General features: G+C 41.3%; 1 protein-coding gene across 1 annotated transcript in view; it reads right to left on the bottom strand.

Moving 5' to 3' along the window:
* Positions 1 to 18,309, bottom strand: part of LOC127008959 (thyrostimulin alpha-2 subunit-like) — a 75,551-nt gene that overhangs the window by 31,054 nt on the left and 26,188 nt on the right. The gene's annotated exons all lie outside the window — the stretch shown is intronic.

Genomic DNA, 18,309 nt, shown 5'->3' on the forward strand with positions numbered 1-18,309 from the left:
TTGCTATTGATTCTGAAAATATAAGTGATTATCTCTGCATTTGGTGATGTTTGTGCATCTAGCGTAAAATCTGAGGATTTTATAGCCTTTTTAAGTTTTGTTATACTTATATAAAAAACAATTAATAGGGATTTTATTAGGGAACGACTTTGAATTTTTTGATACCGCTGCTCATGGAGACTCATATATGCCTAAGGGAGGTGCCTGTTTTAGTTTCAGGTCGCTAGCTGCTTTGGTTTTGAAAATATTTAAATTTTAAATTTTTGAAAATCGGCCCCCTGCGAATCGGCCCCGCGCCCCGTTTCCCGTCAAGAGATTGTGAAGTCTATGGGTGAGCATATGTTTTTATTAGCAGTATCGGTATTTGTATTTGTAAGTAGTAATAGTAGTAGTAGTAGTAGTAGTTGTAGTAGTAGTAATAAAGCAGCAGTAATATATAATCTGTTTATGGTTGTGTATATGTGTGTGATGTTTTTGTTCTCTCCTTCCTCTAGTTCTTTCTCTGCTTCATTTTCTCCTAACTTTTCCTTCCCTCTGTATCGTCTCTCATCCGTCCATCCATTTATTGTTCTCGTCCGTCTCCGTCTCCGTATCCTGTCGCGTCATCGAATATCCTTTGCAAACCTCTCCTTAATTTCCTGGTCGCCATATACGCCTTTCTTCCGTCTCTTTACCATATCCTTTCCCTCTATATATACACGTGGTAACATGTTCTCTCTCTCTCTCTCTCTCTCTCTCTCTCTCTCTCTCTCTCTCTCTCTCTCTCTCTCTCTCTCTCTCTCTCTCTCTCTCTCTCTCTCTCTCTCTCTCTCTCTCTCTCTCTCTCTCTCTCTTCACCGAATAATCTTCATATATACAAGATTATATGAAAAAGCAGAGAAGAGAAGAGAGGAGAGGGAAAGAGAATGGAAGAGAGGGAAAAACTTATAACGAGAGAAAAATACAGGTGCAGAGAGAGAGAGAGAGAGAGAGAGAAGTAATTGGATTCAAACGTAATTTCGAGATCGAAGTTGTGGAGGAAAGGTAAAGAAGTCGTGAGAGGTGTGTGTTTGTGTGTCTATAGCGATGTTTATGTGTGTCTGTTTACATATTTGTATTCTTTTCCGGCTGTATGTCTTTGTATGTGTTCAAAAGAATAACCAATATCAAAGGACTGTTGATCATAAAGTTAAGATAAAAAGAAAAGACAATGAAAAGGATAATAACGAACAGCAGGGCGAGGCGTACAAACGTTAATTAATCCTGGTGACATTAAGGAAACAGCGGAAAACGTCAAAATAGGACTGTCGGAAGACAATGAGGTCGATTCTCCGAAAATCAGACTAAGAATGAAAATTAGTGGAAACAGAAGGCAGCACACAATTGACATTACACAAAAGAAAAGAAAGAAAGCGATCATTTTTGTTCCCTAATCAAAACACGGTATCCAGTCGACAATGAACCCTTTTCCTTCAGCCTTTCTCTCCTTCTTTTATTCAATTCTTCCTCTCCTTCCTTTCTGCTGTCTCTTTATTTTCATCTCTCCGTCACACCTGGGCGCCGCTTCTACGTGTCATTTTCACCGCCAGGTATCGGTGATTAAGGACAGGTGTGTCTTAGAAGGTGTGATTGGACAGGTGTAGCTACGCATTGCGCCTGTCCTCACCTCCGTCTATTTATTTTCTTAGGTAGTGAACTGGTTGGAGGATTACTTTTTGTCTTTATGTGTGTGGGGGGGAAGGAGTGGGGGAGTGTATGTATGTGTGTGTGTGTGTGTGTGTGTGTGTGTGTGTGTGTGTGTGTGTGTGTGTGTGTGTGTGTGTGTGTGAGCTGGAATTTTATTGGTTTATCTTTATTTCTATTCTCCCTTACATTTTTTTCCTCTTTTTTTTTATTTTTTACACCTTCTATATCCTTTTTGCTTCGTCTGGTCTTTTCATTTCAGTTTATTTTTCTTCCCGATGAACCCTCTCCTTTTACTGTTCTTAATTCTTTTTTTTATTTTCCTCTTCTTGCTCCTCCTCCTCCTCCTCCTCCTCGTCTTCCTATACTTACATTTCTTGCTATTCTTTTACTTCCTCTTCTTCCTCCCACTCATTTTACTGCATGCACTTCCTTCTCCTCCAACTGCTCCTCCTCCTCCTCCTCCTCCTTCTCCTTCTCCTCCATTTTCTCGCTCTCTTCTTTCTCTTTCTCCTTTGCTTCCTCTTTTGACTGCTAAATTGCCTTCCTCCTTCTCCTCTTCCTCTTATCTTTCCTCTCTTCACTGCTACGCTTTCAGAATCGCCTCTTCGTCACATTCTCCAAAGATCCTTTTGACTCGTATGTTCACTTATTCGAATTCTTCTTTTACTCTTTTATTTCTCTTCGCCACTCTTTCCTCCTTGTCCTCTTTGTTCTCTCCCAGCTTTCTCTTATCTTCATTTATAGACGTTTTCTTCTTTCGATTATTATTATTTTTATTGAGTTTTGTTCATTTTTCTTATAGTTTAGTATTTTTTTATATATTTTCAGTCTTCCTTTTTTTTCCTTATTTGTGTCTTATTTATTCCTCTTATTTTTCTTCCTTTCTTCTTTTGTGTTTATCTTGCGTGATCCTACTCTCTCTCTCTCTCTCTCTCTCTCTCTCTCTCTCTCTCTCTCTCTCTCTCTCTCTCTCTCTCTCTCTATCTCTCTCTCTCTCTCTCTCTCTCTCTCTCTCTCTCTCTCTCTCTCTCTCTCTCTCTCTCTCTCTCTCTCTCTCTCTCTCTCTCTCTCTCTCTCTCTCTCTCTCTCTCTCTCTCTCTCTCTCTCTCTCTTTTTCTCCGAATCTCAAACCTTAACGTCTCGAAACAATGAAACAATGAAGACGATCAAAGAAACCAGGTCACGTTTTCTTCGACCTCCGTTTTCCTTGTGTTCTTTAGATGTCCCCAAAAATGTCCATCAAAAAACAGAAATCAAGGGAGCACCGAAGAATACCTGGATATCTCTCTCTCTCTCTCTCTCTCTCTCTCTCTCTCCTCTCTCTCTCTCTCTCTCTCTCTCTCTCTCTCTCTCTCTCTCTCTCTCTCTCTCTCTCTCCCTCTCACTCTCTCTCTCTCTCTCTCTCTCTCTCTCTCTCTCTCTCTCTCTCTCTCTCGTGCACACACAAAACACAGTAGATATAGATAGAAAAAAAAGTTGGAAAGAGGAAAATAACAGAGGAGACCGATGTTGATAAGGAAAAAGAAAGTTGACGAATGAAATGGAAGGGAAGTGTAGGACAGAGAAAGACTGAAGGACAAGATCTGAGTTGGGGAATAGCATGAGACGATGGTTGCCGTAGTAAAGGAGGAGAGGTGAATGAGTTTTTCGACAAGATATGAACAGAGAGACAGAGAGAGAGAGAGGGTGAAAAGATGTAAGTTCGAGATGCAAGCAGAGAAAAAGAATGTAGCATGAATCGAAGGTTGCCGTAGTAAAGGAGGAGAGCAGAATGAGTGTTTCGACAGGGTATGAACAGAGAGAGAGAGAGAGAGAAGATATAAGATCGAGATGCAAGCAGAGAAAAGAATGCAGGGCGGTAAAGAGGAGGTTGCCGTAGCAGGAGAGCAGAATTAAGTGTTTGTGTAAGGTGTGAACAAAGGGAGGAGAAGGTTGAAAGGACATAAGTTAGAGATTATGACAGTAAAAAAGAATGAAGAACGGAGAGAAAGCACGATAATATATTTCATGTGTAGCTTAGGAGGCGACAGAATAGGATAAGGACGGAGAGTGGAATGGCAGAAAGAGATATGCCGATTCAGAATGTGAGGTAAAATAAAACTAGATATGGAAGGAAGGAAAGAGAAAAGTGTGTGGAGGCTGAGAAGAATTAAAGAACGTAAAAAAGATGAAATGGGTACAGGAAGAAAAGGAAGCGAGAAAGTGAATGGAGAATGTTAGAAAAGAGAGGAGAAACTAGGACGATATTGTCAGACGCATTTGGCTCTCACATCAACCATTTCCAAAGGCCAAAAAAGGAGATCAGTCGGGTTCTAATGAGTGTTATTTTAAGTTCGTGGCACAGAGGCAGTGTCAGATTACCACCAGCATCAGAAAGCTACCCCTGGAAATGCCCCAAACTCGTATGAATGTCTTGTCAAATGTCTGTGCTTGGGCTCCTAGGTGTTCAAGAATATGGCCATAAGGGTGGCGATGAGGAGCCCGGAAAGAAGGAAAACATCGTGATTGAAGACATGAAAGGAGGAAATAAAAACAGGGAAATGGGAAAGTGGGTAAAAGTAATTAGTAAGTAAGTGTTTGTTAGTCTTTCATCAGTGCTTCCCTCTGATGAAACAAAACAGTATACAAGAAATTTGCAGGTGAAAAGAAGGGGTGAAGGAGTGAAGTATGGTAGACGAAAATGAAAGAAGGAAGGAATGATAGAAAGACGGGAGAATGTGAGGAAAGGAAGCCAAGATGGAGTTGATAGAGAAAGGAAAAGAAGATGAAAAGAAAGCAATGGAGTAGAAATGGAGGAAATCGAATACTACAGAGAGAGAGAGAGAGAGAGAGAGAGAGAGAGAGAGAGAGAGAGAGTTGCTTCAATCAGATTTGCTCGCACTCCGACTTTATGTCCTTGTGTATGTGTGTGCGTGTGTGTTTGTGTGTGTGTGTGTGTGTGTGTGTGTGTGTGTGTGTGTGTGTGTGTGTGTGTGTGTGTGTGTGTGTGTGTGTGTGCGTACCAAAGTGTTTCGCAACTCTTGTCAAGGTCATTTTGATATATTATTTTCAAAGTCAGGTCATTGCATTACCTTTTACCTTCACCTTTCGACTTCCTCCTCCTTCTTCTCCTCTTCTTCCTCCTCCTTTTCCTCTTCATTCTCCTTTCCCTTATCCTTTCTTCTCTGCGTCATTCCTTCTCACTCCCTTTTCTATCATCTTCTTCTCTATCTATCTTTTCTATCTATCTTCTCTTTTGCCTTTCCATCTTCTTCCTCTTAATCCCCTTCACCACCACCACAATCACCACCACGCCTTTCTCCTCCTCCTCCTCCTCCTTCTCCTCTTCATTCTTTCCCTCTTCCTCCTCCTTCAATATTCTCACCCTTTCTCTTCATTCTTTGCCCTATCCCTTTCTCACTTTCATATCCTCTTTCTTTTGTTATCCTTCTCTTATACTTTTCCATCTTCCTCCTCCTCTTCTTCACCACCATCACCATCACTACCATACCCTTCCTCCACCTCCTCCTCCTCCTGCTATTGTGAACACCTGGCTCTCCCATTTACCTGAGGCTCATTATCGTATCGGCATCAAGGTGTAATCTGCTGGCGGAATATTCCCTGCCCCACTACCTGTCATCGCACACGCACACCTTCCCTCCCTCACCTCACCTGGCGGCCTCGCTCACGTGTCGCTCCCTCACTATTGGACACACACAGCCCCGCCCCCTCGGCAAACACCTGAGGAGTCACGTGTAATAATCTCTGTTTCCAGGTGTGTGTGTCTTGGTGGTGAGACGCGGTAGGTGGGGAAGAGAAGTGAAGGCAGAGCGGTGAAAGACTGAAATAGATTGATAGTGATAGATACATAGATAGATAGATAGATAGACTGCTAGGTAGATTGAGAGAGAAATAGAGGGAGAAATAGATAGAGAGAGAAGTGAAAAAGAACGAAGAGAAGGAATTTAGAAAGTGGAGAGAGAAAGTGGAGAGAGAGAAATAGGAGGAAATAGAGAGAGATAAAAAAGGACGAACAGAAGGGAGAAAGTGGAGAGAGAAGTAGAAGGAAATAGAGAGAGATGAAAAAGAACAAGAGAAGGAAAGGAGAAAGTGGAGAGACGTATTGTTGTCATGGTTGTGAGAATGGTGAGAATAGAGTGAGAGAGAGAGGGACTGCAGTGAGGACGGGATGAGAGAGAAGGAAGGAATAAGAGAAGAAGGAAGGCACAAGGAGGCTGGGAAAAGGAAGGCTGGGAAGGATGGGGGCCGTGATTGTTAGGTCTACGGGAAATGGGAGCAAATTGGGGCGTTCGAAGGGGGAGAGATTTTGATGGATGGGGAAGAAGGGAAAAGGTGAAGGTACTGAGAAAAGGTGGGAGGAGGGCGTAGGCTTGAAGGAGGACAAGGAGGGGTACTGAAGATGGGTGGAAGAGGCTTAAAAGAGGAAAGGAAGACTGAATATGTTGAAGGCGAAGAAAAGCGACATTGAAAAGAGGAGGAGGAGACGAAGATGAGCCGAGGAATGGAAGAAAAGAAGATAGGAGACAAGTTGGAGGGAGGAAACGGGAGTAAATTTGATCAACAAGAAAATGGGAGGGAGGAGGTAACAGATGTGAGTTAGAAAGAACGAAAGGCAAGAAAGTAAATAGAATAAGAACAAATGATGGAAGAAATATAAGGAACAAAAGAGGTAGAAAAGAAAGGAAGAAGAAACATAAGAGATGATGAACGTAAATGTAAACCAGAAAAGGAATAAAGGAAACAGAGACGATGGAAGAAAAGAAGAAATGAACGGAAGAAGAAAGGTGGAAAAGAAAGGAAGAAAAAGAAAAGACAGGAAAACAGAAATGCAAAAAAAAGGAATAACGGAAACAGGACGAATAAAAGAAAACAGGATGAAAAATAAAAATAAAAGTAGAAAATCTAAAACTATGTAGGAGGAATAGGAAAGAGGAGAAGAAAGGATAAACAAGAATGAGAGGAGGGAACAGATATAGTGACTGGAAGAGAAACACGAAGAATACCAAAAAAAGGGGAAGGGAAAGAGAGAGAAGGAAACAGGTGTATGAGAGGGTGGAGGAAAGATAAACGAGGAGATAGGAGGAGGAAATAACACTGGGATGTGGAAAGGGAAAACATGAGAGAGAGAACACGGACGGGAGGAGAGTGAGACGGTGGATGGGAAGGAAGCGTCGCAAAAAAAAGAGAATCGAAACGGAAAAGGAGATAGAACGAGATAAATAAATGAGTAAACGAAAGAGATGAAAAGGTATATGAGTGTAAGGAAAGTGAGATAGACAGATAACAATGAAAATAAGGAGAAAGGAAAGTTGAAAAGGGGAAAAGAACTAGAGAGAACGAGTCAGATGAGGAATAGAAGGGGGAACAGGAATGGTGAATAGAAGAGAGTGCAACAGGAAAAAAAAATAACGAAGGAAAGGAGAAACGGAAAGTTGAAGATTGGAAAAAAATAGTGAGAGAAGAAGTCATGGCAGAAACAGAAAGGGAAGGAGAAAAGGAGAATAGAGGAGAGAGAGAGAGACAGGTAAAGATAAAGAGGAAGAACGGGGAAAGGAAAATTAAATAAGGGAAAAACCGAACCGAACCAGGTGAAAAATATAAGAGGGAAGAGGAAAGGTGAGCAGAGGAGAGTGAGACAGGTAAATGGAGGGAGGGAGGGAAGGAGAGAAGGAAGGAAGGAAGGGGGGGGGGAGAGCCATCGATTATTACGAGAGAAGCGGCAAACACGGTGAGGGGCGCGGCGTCCCCGATATATTGGGCGAGGAGTGTCCTGGACTTCCCACGGGGCTTGACGCGACCAGAAGGAGGAGAAGAAGGAGGAGGAGGAGGAGAAGGAGAAGGAGGAGGAAGCCAAGGAGGAGCTGGTGGTGAAGGAGGAGAAGGAAGGAGGAGGAGGAGGAGGAGGAGGCCAAGGAGGAGCAAGTGGTGAAGGAGGAGAAGGAAAGATCAGTGAGCAGGCAGGCACTTGAGAGAGAGAGAGAGAGAGAAAAGTGAAAAAGAACGAAGAAAAGGAATTTAGGAAGTGGAGAGAGAAAGTGGAGAGAGAAATAGAAGGAAATAGAGAGAGAGAAAAAAAAAAGAACGAAGGAAGGGAAGAAAAAATAAGAATAGAAAAATAAGAAAGTGGAACGAGAATGAGAGTGAAAGAAAGAATGAAAGGAAGAGAGAAGGTAAGAAAGAAAGAAAAAAAGAGTGAGAAACGGGAAAATTGAAAACGAGTGAAAAAAAAAATGAAGATAAAAAGTAGGAAATAATAAATAAAGCAGAAAATTAAAGAGCATATACATATTTAGACCAAAAAAAACACGGAAAACATATCCAAACTGAGAAATATAAAAAAAAAAAAAACACGGAAACTTGAAACACGAGACCAAACATAAAATAGTTCTCCCGTACGAATAAAAAAAAAGGTGCATATTTTCTTTCCTACCAAAACTGTTAAAATTGCCGAATATCTGTAAATGCAAATACCGTAATAGTATCTGGGGAAGTTTTTTTGTGTGCTCATTAATATTCGAGGGGTGAAGTATTGGCGATGTAATTAATACCCGACACGTTTTGGGAATGTTATTAAATGATAGCGAACAGGCAATCCTCACTTATCTCATTTGCATATCCTACACGTATTATGCCTCCCCCCCCCCTCCCCCCCTCCCCGTCACACCACACTCTCTCTCTCTCTCTCTCTCTCTCTCTCTCTCTCTCTCTCTCTCTCTCTCTCTCTCTCTCTCTCTCTCTCTCTCTCTCTCTCTCTCTCTCTCTCTCTCTCTCTCTCTCTCTCACACACACACACACACACACACACACACACACACACACACACACACACACACACACGAACAACAAAAGGATATTTATTCATGCAGATCATTATGAGAAAATATTTTGGATTATCTTAAACTTTCTAATTATTCGTATAACCTTTTTATTCCTTATTCAACTATTTTTATTTTTATTTTTTGCTTTTATTTTTTCTTAGACTTTTTTTCTACTGGTTACGTATTTATCCTCTTTTGTTCAGTATTCATAATCTTTTCTATCATACGTTTAATTTATTTTTCAGCATATTATCGTCTCGTTCCACTCGACTATTAATATAACGAGCTTGTTTTTCTTTCAGTAGTTTTCTTTGTCATATATCCCGGCTACAAATTTTTCGTACGTTTGATCAGGAAACATTTTACTTCCATTTCTTCATCCAAACCTTTCGCCGCAATTATTAATACGATGAGAACATTTATTTTTCATTTCATTCGACTGTATTTTATTTTATTTTTATTTTTCACGTTCCTTTCATGCCTCAATACTTTAATCTGTCATTTTTCCATTTGCTTCGCCGATGCTAACTTTTATTTCAATACCGGAACTTGAACTAGAATTTGGATTATTATTACTATTTTCCTTTTTCGTAAGTGTTCGCTATTTTTCTTTTTTTGTTTCTATTTGTTTCGTTTGCGTTTTCCTTTACCCTCTTCGATCTTCTCGCTTTCCTTCTCATCTTCTTGATCCTACTCCTCCTCCCATCTAAATCCTCTCTTTCCTCCTACTCCTTCTCCTACATCTCCTGCTCTTCTTCCTTCCAAGTCATCTCTTTCTCCTTGCCTTCTCTATCGTTTTCTTCTTCATCCTTCACCTCCCCTGCTTCCACCTTCACCTCGTCCTCGTCCTCCTCCTCCTCCACACATTCCTTCTCCTCCTCCTCCTCCTCCTCCTCGACTTCTTCCCCCTCGGCCCAATTTGCACTCTAATCGACATTTCTTGGAGTCAAATCAGAAACAGTGGAGGATGGAATCGCGTACGAGTGGGGGCGCGGCGTCGATATATTGATGAGAGTGGCATTGTTGATGGAGATTGCCTGTGTGTTGCATTAATATTTACTCTCCACTTTGACGGAGGCTGCCCGCAGGTGGTTCATGCAAGAAGGCAGGTGGGTAGACAGACAGGTAGATAGATAGATAGATAGATAGATAGATAGATAGACAGACAGGGAGATGGATAGATAGATAGACACATAGACAGACAGTTTGGCAGGTCGGGTTGTGTTAGTTGATGGACGGGACGGAATTGTTTTTGAAAGGTGATTATTGTTTGATGTCATTGGTGTGTTTTGGTAATTGTTTTGTTTTGTTTTCTGGGCTGGTGGTTATTTTTGGGGGGGTTTGTTTGTTTTGTTTTTTGTTTTTGTATGACTTTTTTTTTCTTTTCCTTATTTTCATCTTTTGTGTATTTTTCTTTTTCCCTTTTCTTCTTAACTTATTTCTTTAGGTCTATATTTTTCATTTTGTAACTTTTCTTCTGTTCCTTATTTTTCTTCCTCTTTTTATGCTATCCTAGGTCTTGTGTCACTATTATTATTTTCATCATCATCATCATCATCATTATCATTTTCATTATTATAATTAATGTTAGTCCTCACACACCATCTCTGACAAATATAATCCCTCTATATATACTCAAATCAAATTTCATCCGTTATATAAGACGCATACACAGAGCTTCTATCTATATACCAAGGTTGCTAACGCTGGCTCTTTTCCTGCTTCCTTTTCAGGTACGACAAATTTTTCTCTTCCTCCTTCCTGCCTCAGCCTCCACGCGGACAAACAGGTGAGGCAACAACACGACAAGTAGTTAGTTTCTTTTGTGCGTGTTTGCGCTTCTTTGCATTCTTTCTTGTCATGTTTATTGTTGTCTTATTATTATTCTTTAAGTTTCTGGTCTCAAAAACAGCTTGGTCGTTGCTTTCCACCCATCCTCGTTCTGAAAGGGTTAATTTTTCTAGTTTATGAGTTTTTAATGCTAATGATTTCTACGTTTAAACTTTTCATCATTCTCAGATTTTAAACTTTCAAAGATACACCTAGCTCGAATATTCCTCCGCTCACCTTTACCTCTTTTAAACGCTTTTATTGTGTATTTATACGAGATATTTGTTATTATAATTTTAGCGTTAATTCTTACCTTCTTTTCTTGACGAAACTCGATTTGATCCGTGCTTCACTCAACCCAATCTTCTAAAAAGCTTCACCTCCTAAATTTTCGGAAGCATATCTGTGTTTTTATGGTTGTAACGTTAATAATTTTTATCATTCCAACGACACACTCAGTTCGCACGTTCCTTACTCTCCTCGTCCTATTCCAAAAAATATTCACTCTCAAATTTCGGAAGTGACGTAAGTTGTGACGCCACGATGTTGGTTGTCACCGTCCTGCCCGACGTGGGAGCGTCCAGGTGACAGGGAGACTAACGAGCCGCCTTACCTGGCCATCTCCACCTTTCCTCACCCTCGCCCCTTATACGTCCAGCCTTTGGGAGTAAACAGCCTTTACCCCTACATCCTCTCGACGTTTTCCCTTGCTTATTTTTTGCTGTGCCCTTCTTGTTATCCCTGCCCATTTTTTTCTTATTTTTGGGTCCTGTGTTGTCATTCTTTTCAATCATCCTCATCTGTCTCCTCATCTCCGGCTACATTGTGGATTCTTCTATGTCTTCCTCCGGTTACTTCTCCTCTTCATTTATCCTTCTTGTTATTCTTGCCCATATATTCTTATTTTTTTGGTTCCTGTGTTCTCTTTCTTTTCAACCACCCTCATCTGTCTCCTCATCTCCGGCTACATTGTGGATTCTTCTTAGTCTTCCTCCGGTTATGCCTTCTCTTCCTTTATCCTTCTTGTTATTTTTGCCCATATTTTCTTATTTTAGGGTCCTGTGTCCTTTTTCTTTTCAGTCTCCCTCATCTGTCTCCTCATCTCCGGCTACATTGTGGATTCTTCTATGTCTTCCTCTGGTTACGTCTTCTCTTCCTTTATCATTCTTGTTATTCTTGCCCTTTATTTTTTTTTGGGGGGGGGGTCCTGTGTCCTCTTTCTTTTTTCAACCATCCTCATCTATCTCCTCGTCTCCGGCTACACTGTGGATTCTTCTCAGTTTTCCTCCGGTTACGTCTCCTCTTCCTTTATCCTTCTTATTCCTGCCCATTTTTTCTTATTTTTGGTTCATGTGTCCTCTTACTTTTCAACCATCCTCGTCTGTGTCCTCATCTCCGGCTCCATTGTGGATTCTTCTTAGTCTTAATCCGGCTACGTCTCCTCTCTTTATTCGACCTCCTTTTCCTTCTCATGTCCTTCTCTTCTTTCTCCTGTTTCTCATCCCCGGCGCCACCCTCTCCTCCTCGCCCTTCTCTGTATCCCTCTCTCTTCTCCAAACATGGAAACCAAACAGATATAAGCTTGCCCTTCTTCTTCACCTTGCTCCTCCTCCTCTTCCACCTCCTCCTCCTCCTCCCTCCTCCTCCTCCTCCTCCCTCCTCCTCCTCCTCCTCCTCCTCCTCCTCCTCCTACTCTTCATCATTTCGTCAGACAGAGAAAAATCAAAATTGGGAAAAGATGTGCAGGATTGCGTTTTCTTTAACACATTAATTTAACTAAACAAAAAATGGAACTTGATTATGTGAAGGGAGGAGAAAATGGGTCCAAAAACGGTAGCGAAAGGTAACTCAATATTCTTCATTAATTCCGCCGACTATGTTCTCCGTCCCACCTGTTTGTTCTCTCTCTCTCTCTCTCTCTCTCTCTCTCTCTCTCTCTCTCTCTCTCTCTCTCTCTCTCTCTCTCTCTCTCTCTCTCTCTCTCTCTCTCTCTCTCTCTCTCTCTCTCTCTCCTAAAGCCTCTAGAATAAGGTTATCTATCATCAAGCGGCAAATAAAAGAATCTATAAGAGCGAGAGTAAGGGGAGAAAAGGCTCATGACAGCAGTGAATGAAGGGTATTGAATCTGAATGAGCAGTGTTGATAGCGGCAATATGGTGACGTCATCGTTGGCTCTGCGGTATCATCAGTAACTTAGATGTCATTCGCACCACGGTTAGATTCTTTATGCTAATGACGCGACCTAAGTTTTTTTTTTTGTTGTTGTTATATATTAGCCGTTTTATTTTATTTTTATCGCTTCTCTTCTCTATTCTATCTAGCTATTATATCCCATTTTATCTGTTGTGCTCTCTGTCTGTCTGTCCGTCTCTCTCTCTCTCTCTCTCTCTCTCTCTCTCTCTCTCTCTCTCTCTCTCTCTCTCTCTCTCTCTCTCTCTCTCTCTCTCTCTCTCTCTCTCTCTCTCTCTCTCTCTCTCTCTCTCTCTCTCTCTCTCGTTATTGTTTTCGTAGACTTTTTTATTTTTCCATTTTTTCTTCATCTTCCATTTTTCTTCACCTTCCTCCCTTTTTTCATCTTATTCTTTGTTTTAATCTTTTCCTTCACCACCATCGCCCATGTTTATAGTTAAATATGGGTTGCTGAATCCGTAGACTTTTCCCCCATTCGCATTTTAAGCATTTAAGATATAAAAGTTTTCGGGTTGGTTCACTGTAGTATAATGTGACACAATGAATCCAAAACTACTATCGACTTACTTAAAAGTATCTAGGAATTTAGTGCGACAGTATATGAATGAAAGTAGACTGAATATTTGAACAACCTCAGATTCGTAACCTAGTGATTCTCAGTTTAAACTTACAAAAAAAGTGATTGAACTCTTCACAGGGTTTGAATATTAATGTAAAGATAAATATAAAGATAATTAATTTAATGTTTAATGATCAATTTGCAGGTCAACAAAATATGATCGTGAATAAAACATTTGGGAGTAGAGGAATCCTCACATCTAGGGCAACCAATTAGAGCAAACCCAGTCCATGAAGAATAACTCAGAATGGAGATAGGAATGGGACGGAGCGCTTTTGGAAAACATGGAAATATCCTCAGTTGCAATGTGCCACCCTCCTTGAAGAGAAAGGAGTAGAGCCTTGCCATCATCCAGAAACCTGGCAGAGGGAAAGATAACAAGCAGAGAGAGAGAGAGAGAGAGAGAGAAGAGTGATATATATAGCATGGAGAGACAGGAAGCCAGAATCTTAAAATAGACAATGGTTGAAGATATTCTAACGACGATTAATAATAAATGGACTTGGGCAGATACTGTCATGCGTAAAGCTGATAAAAGATGGACAAACAAAGGAATAAAATAGCTACCCAAGAACTGTAGGAAAACTCAGGGCAGAAAAAGGACCAGGTGAAAAGGATAGGGTATAGCATTTCCTTAAGCAGTATGGAGTACACTAACATCGGAGAAAGAAAATGATGGAAAATGTTGGAAAAAGTCTTTGTACTGCAGTGGATTAAGAAACGCTAAAAGTGATGATGAAAAGGATAATATGTAAGAAGTTTTGTTGATTTAGTATTTTGTGCTTAGTTTTCTCATTTCTTTGCGTCACGTCTTGTCCCGGGAGAGTTTCGTGGCTTTTAGTCCTCTGGTTGGCTCCTTCGTCTCTCTCCTCCACTTTGTCGGTTGATCCTGCTCTTTCCTCTCGTTTTGGGGTTTCACTTTCCTCCTCCTTTGTTTCCTTCTTCCCTTCTCTCTTGTCACTTCTTCCAGTCACCTCCTCATCCTTTGTTTTCTTCCTCCCTCCTCTCTCGTCACTTCTTCCAGTCACCTCCTCCTCCTTTGTTTCCTTCCTCCCTCCTCTCTCGTCACTTCTTCCAGTCACCTCCACCTCCTCCTTTGTGTCCTTCCTCCCTCCTCTCTCGTCACTTCTTCCAGTCACCTCCTCCTCCTTTGTTTCCTTCCTCCCTCCTCTCTCGTCACTTCTTCCAGTCACCTCTTCATCCTTTGTTTTCTTCCTCCCTCCTCTCTCGTCACTTCTTCCAGTCACCTCCTCCTTTGTTTCCTTCCTCCCTCCTCTCTCGTCTCTCTTTCCAGTCATCTCCTCCACCTTTTTCGCCGCATTCTTTATTTCATTTCTGCTTCTGTCATTCTTCATATCTTTCTTCTCATTAATTCTTTTTGGTTTTCCACACACGTCTTGCTCTTTTTCTTTTCTCTCCCTGTCCCTCAACACATTTATACCGACTTTCATCTTATTGTTTCGTCTTTTTTTCAGTATATTCGCAATTTATTACTTTCATTTATTTTTCAGTCATTCTTCATCAAGTATCATTTATTTAATATTCGTTATGGGTGTGTTTTCAGTCCATATACTCTCCACCTTCAGCCTCCTCCTTTTTCTCATCATCATCTTCATCATCATCATCATCAGCAGCAGCAGCAGACTTTTTTTTTTTTGAGAGGGAGGACCTTCTATCACTCCGATTTCACTCCAATTAAAATATAAAGAACTTTCTACTGACTCAAGGTAGATGCAATAGACTTCGACAGGGTATTTTAATCAAGTCATCCTTCATTGGAACTTCTGTTTTGTTTTGTTTTGCAGATGAAGTTGATGCAAAAATTACCAACTCGTTTAAAACTTCTCATTGAGCTTTATTCAACTGCGGATCAAGAGTTATTGTACACATTCAGACGAAGTTGTTGAATCTGTCTTCCAGTTAAATAAAAATAAAATAATAGTACCCGGCGAAATTTATCCCTTCCTCTCCTTGCCTCTATCTTATCTCTCCCTCCTTCCCTCCCTTTCTGCTTTCTCCTTCTCCTCTCATCCACCCTCCCTCTCTGCTTTCTTCTCCTCTCTCTCTCTCTCTCTCTCTCTCTCTCTCTCTCTCTCTCTCTCTCTCTCTCTCTCTCTCTCTCTCTCTCTCTCTCTCTCTCTCTCTCTCTCTCTCTCTCTCTCTCTCTCTCTCTCTCTCTCTCTCTCTCTCTCTCTCTCTCTCTCTCTCTCTCTCTCTCTCTCTCTCTCATTATTCTTCACTTATACTTCTTGTCTTTCGTTTTCTTTCCCGTAATATTTTTTCTATTTTTTTAACATTGATTTCACTGTTTCTCTCTGTTCTAACTCTCGTTCTCTCTCTTTTTTCCTTTGCTTCTCCTTCTGCCTCCTCCCCTCGCCTACTTTTTTCGCATCTCTCCCTCTCACAAGATCATTTTTCCTCTACTCTCCTTCCTTCCTTGCTTTTACTTCCCACTTTGTCTTTTATTTTTCTCGTTTCTTTATCGGTATTTTTTTTCTTTCTCGCTTGCACCCTTTTACTTTTTTTCCTTTTTTTTTTTTTCTTCTTGCTTGGTTCATTTCTTCATTTGCCTCATCGCTTCTTCTCCTTTCTTTCCTTTCCTCCATCACCATATCATTTTTCTTTCTCTTGTCATACATGTTTGCCTTGCTTTATATTTGTTTCTTATTCTTCCTTGTCACTTCTCTATTTTTCCGTTCATTTTCCTGCATTTCTTTCCCTGTCTGACTGTTTTTTGTTTTATTCATCCAATTTCTCCTTTCTCCTTCTTTCCTATTGTTTTTTCGTCTCATCTTCATTTTTCTATTCTCGTGTACATTAATTATCTTTTTGTTTTGTTTTCGTCTTATTCTACTGTTTTCTCTTCTCTTTTCCATTTATTTCACCACATTTTCCTTTTTTCCTATTGTTTTTACATCTCATCCTTCAATTTTCTTTTCTCCTGTTGTACTGTTTTCTCTTCTTTCCTTTCCATTTATTTCATTGCATTTCTACCAGTTTCGTATTTTTTTTATAAATGTTTCGTGTTACTTTAAATGACCTCATCCTCTCGTTCCATTTTTTTCTTACCTATACAGCTTTTTTTTTCTTAACTACTGCGTTTGTATTTCCCTTCATAGTCTTCTTACATAATTTTAGCTTTACCCTTTCTCAGACTTTCCTCTCTCTACATATCTTTCTCCCCCTCTTTCTCATTTTCCTCCTCTTCCCGCATTCCTCCTGGTTATCCTTTCCTCCTCTTCCACTTCCTCCTCCTTCTCCTCCTTCTGAGACAAGAGCTAGTTACCTGAGAGTCAAGATAAGTTCACCTGACCGACCTTTCTCCTCAATGACGAAAGTTTATTGTGAGTCGGCCAGGTGTGATGATTCCAGGTGAGGAGGGGGGAGAGGTATTGAGGAAGGAGTTAACGGAGGGGAGATGAAGGGGGGATGCTGGGAGGAGATGACGGGGGAGGAGAGGATTCGTGGGGAGGGAGATGAACAGGTACATGTAGAAAAAGTGGAGGACCTGACCGGAGAGGATGAGAGGAAGAAAGTGAGAGAAGAAGGGAAGGTAGAAGAGGTAAGATGCGGAGGGCTGAGGGTAAGAGGACACGTGTCTGATGGCTGGCTGGAGGCTGGGTAAGAGGAGGAAATAGGGCAGGGAATAGGGAGGAAGAGGAGGAGTATTAGTATTACCCACGAGAGGAAATGAGAAGTGGAAGGAGAAGGAGGAGGAGAGGAGGAGGAGCTGGAAGTACACGTGTGGTGGTGAAGAGGTATGAGGAAGGAGAGGAGGGGAGGAGGAGGAGGAGGGGCATCATGAGAAAGTTGGAAGAGATAAAAAAACAGGTAAAAGAGAAGAGGAGAACACGTGTGGTGGAGAAAAGATACGAGGAGGAAGAGGAATGGGGCAGGAGGAGGAGAAGCACCATGATAAAAGTGGAAGAGAATAAAACATGTAAGAGAAAGGAGGAGGAGGAGGAGGAGGAGGAGGAGGAGGAGGAGAAGAGACAGGAAAAAGAAGGAGGGCATAGCTGAAGTGAGGGAGAAGGAAGGTATAGAGACAGAGAAGCAGGAAGGAGAGTTGGGAGGGAGGGGAAATAGAGAAGTAAGAACGGCAAAGAAAAGGGAGAGAGGGAAGGAGGGGAAAGGGAAAGGAGAGAGGCAAAGAGAAACAGAGGTGTGGAGGATAAACGAGGATATAGAAACGCGAAGGGGAGGGAAGGTACTGGGGAAGGGATAGAGATAAAAGAGAAAGGAAGGGGGTGAGGGGAGGGAAGGGAGAGAGGCAAAAAGAAAGGAGGAAGGGACGGGAAGGTGGAGAGAGAAACGCAAAGAGGAAGGGACGGAATGTGAAGAGGGGAAGGGGAGGGAGAAAAGCAGAGGGAGAGGGGTAAGGAGGGGGGTGAGGGGGAAACACAGGTAAAAGGAGGGGGGTGAGGAGGGGGACACAGGTAAAAGGAGGGGGGTGAGGAGGGGGAACACAGGTAAAAGGAAGGGGGGCTGAAGGGGGGACAGGTAAAAGGAGGGGGGTGAGGGGGGACACAGGTAAAAGAGTAAGGTTATTTATAGCTGCTTCGCTTTACCTTTGAGTTCAATGCTTCACAACATTCACTCGCCCGATATTCATTTCGACATCGTTCACGTTTTTTTTTTTTTTTTAACTCAATTTTTTCAACCCTTTTTTCTTTCCTTCCCATTTCAGTCAACCTTTTCTTTCTATCAGTCCACATTTTTTTTCCATTTTTTGAACCACATTTTTTTTCATATTATTCAGGGTTTTTTTTTCTTTCCCATTTTAGTCAACATTTTATTTACTTTCGGTTCATATTTTTTTTCCATTTTTTTGAACCAGCTTTATTTTTACGTTTGTTTCTTAGTTTCCTCTTAAATTCGTGCGTATTTAAGTGGAACAACGATCATCTGAGAGAGAGAGAAGTGTTTGGGTGGCGAGAAATGGATCAAGTGGCAAAAGCAGGTCCTTCCTCCACCTTCCCTCCTCTTCCACTTCTCCCTTGGCCAGCCTTCCTTGAGCTTTAATTAAGTGTGTGTGTGTGTGTGTGTGTGTGTGTGTGTGTGTGTGTGTGTGTGTGTGTTTAGAGAGCAGAAAGAGACGGAAAGAGGTTGAGAGATAAATAAAGAGTGAGAAATTGTAACAGGTAACAAAAACACAGGTACGAACACAGGTACATAAATCACCTGTCT

The sequence above is a fragment of the Eriocheir sinensis genome, chromosome 39 (genome assembly GCF_024679095.1).
Source record: "Eriocheir sinensis breed Jianghai 21 chromosome 39, ASM2467909v1, whole genome shotgun sequence".
NCBI lineage: Eukaryota > Metazoa > Arthropoda > Malacostraca > Decapoda > Varunidae > Eriocheir > Eriocheir sinensis.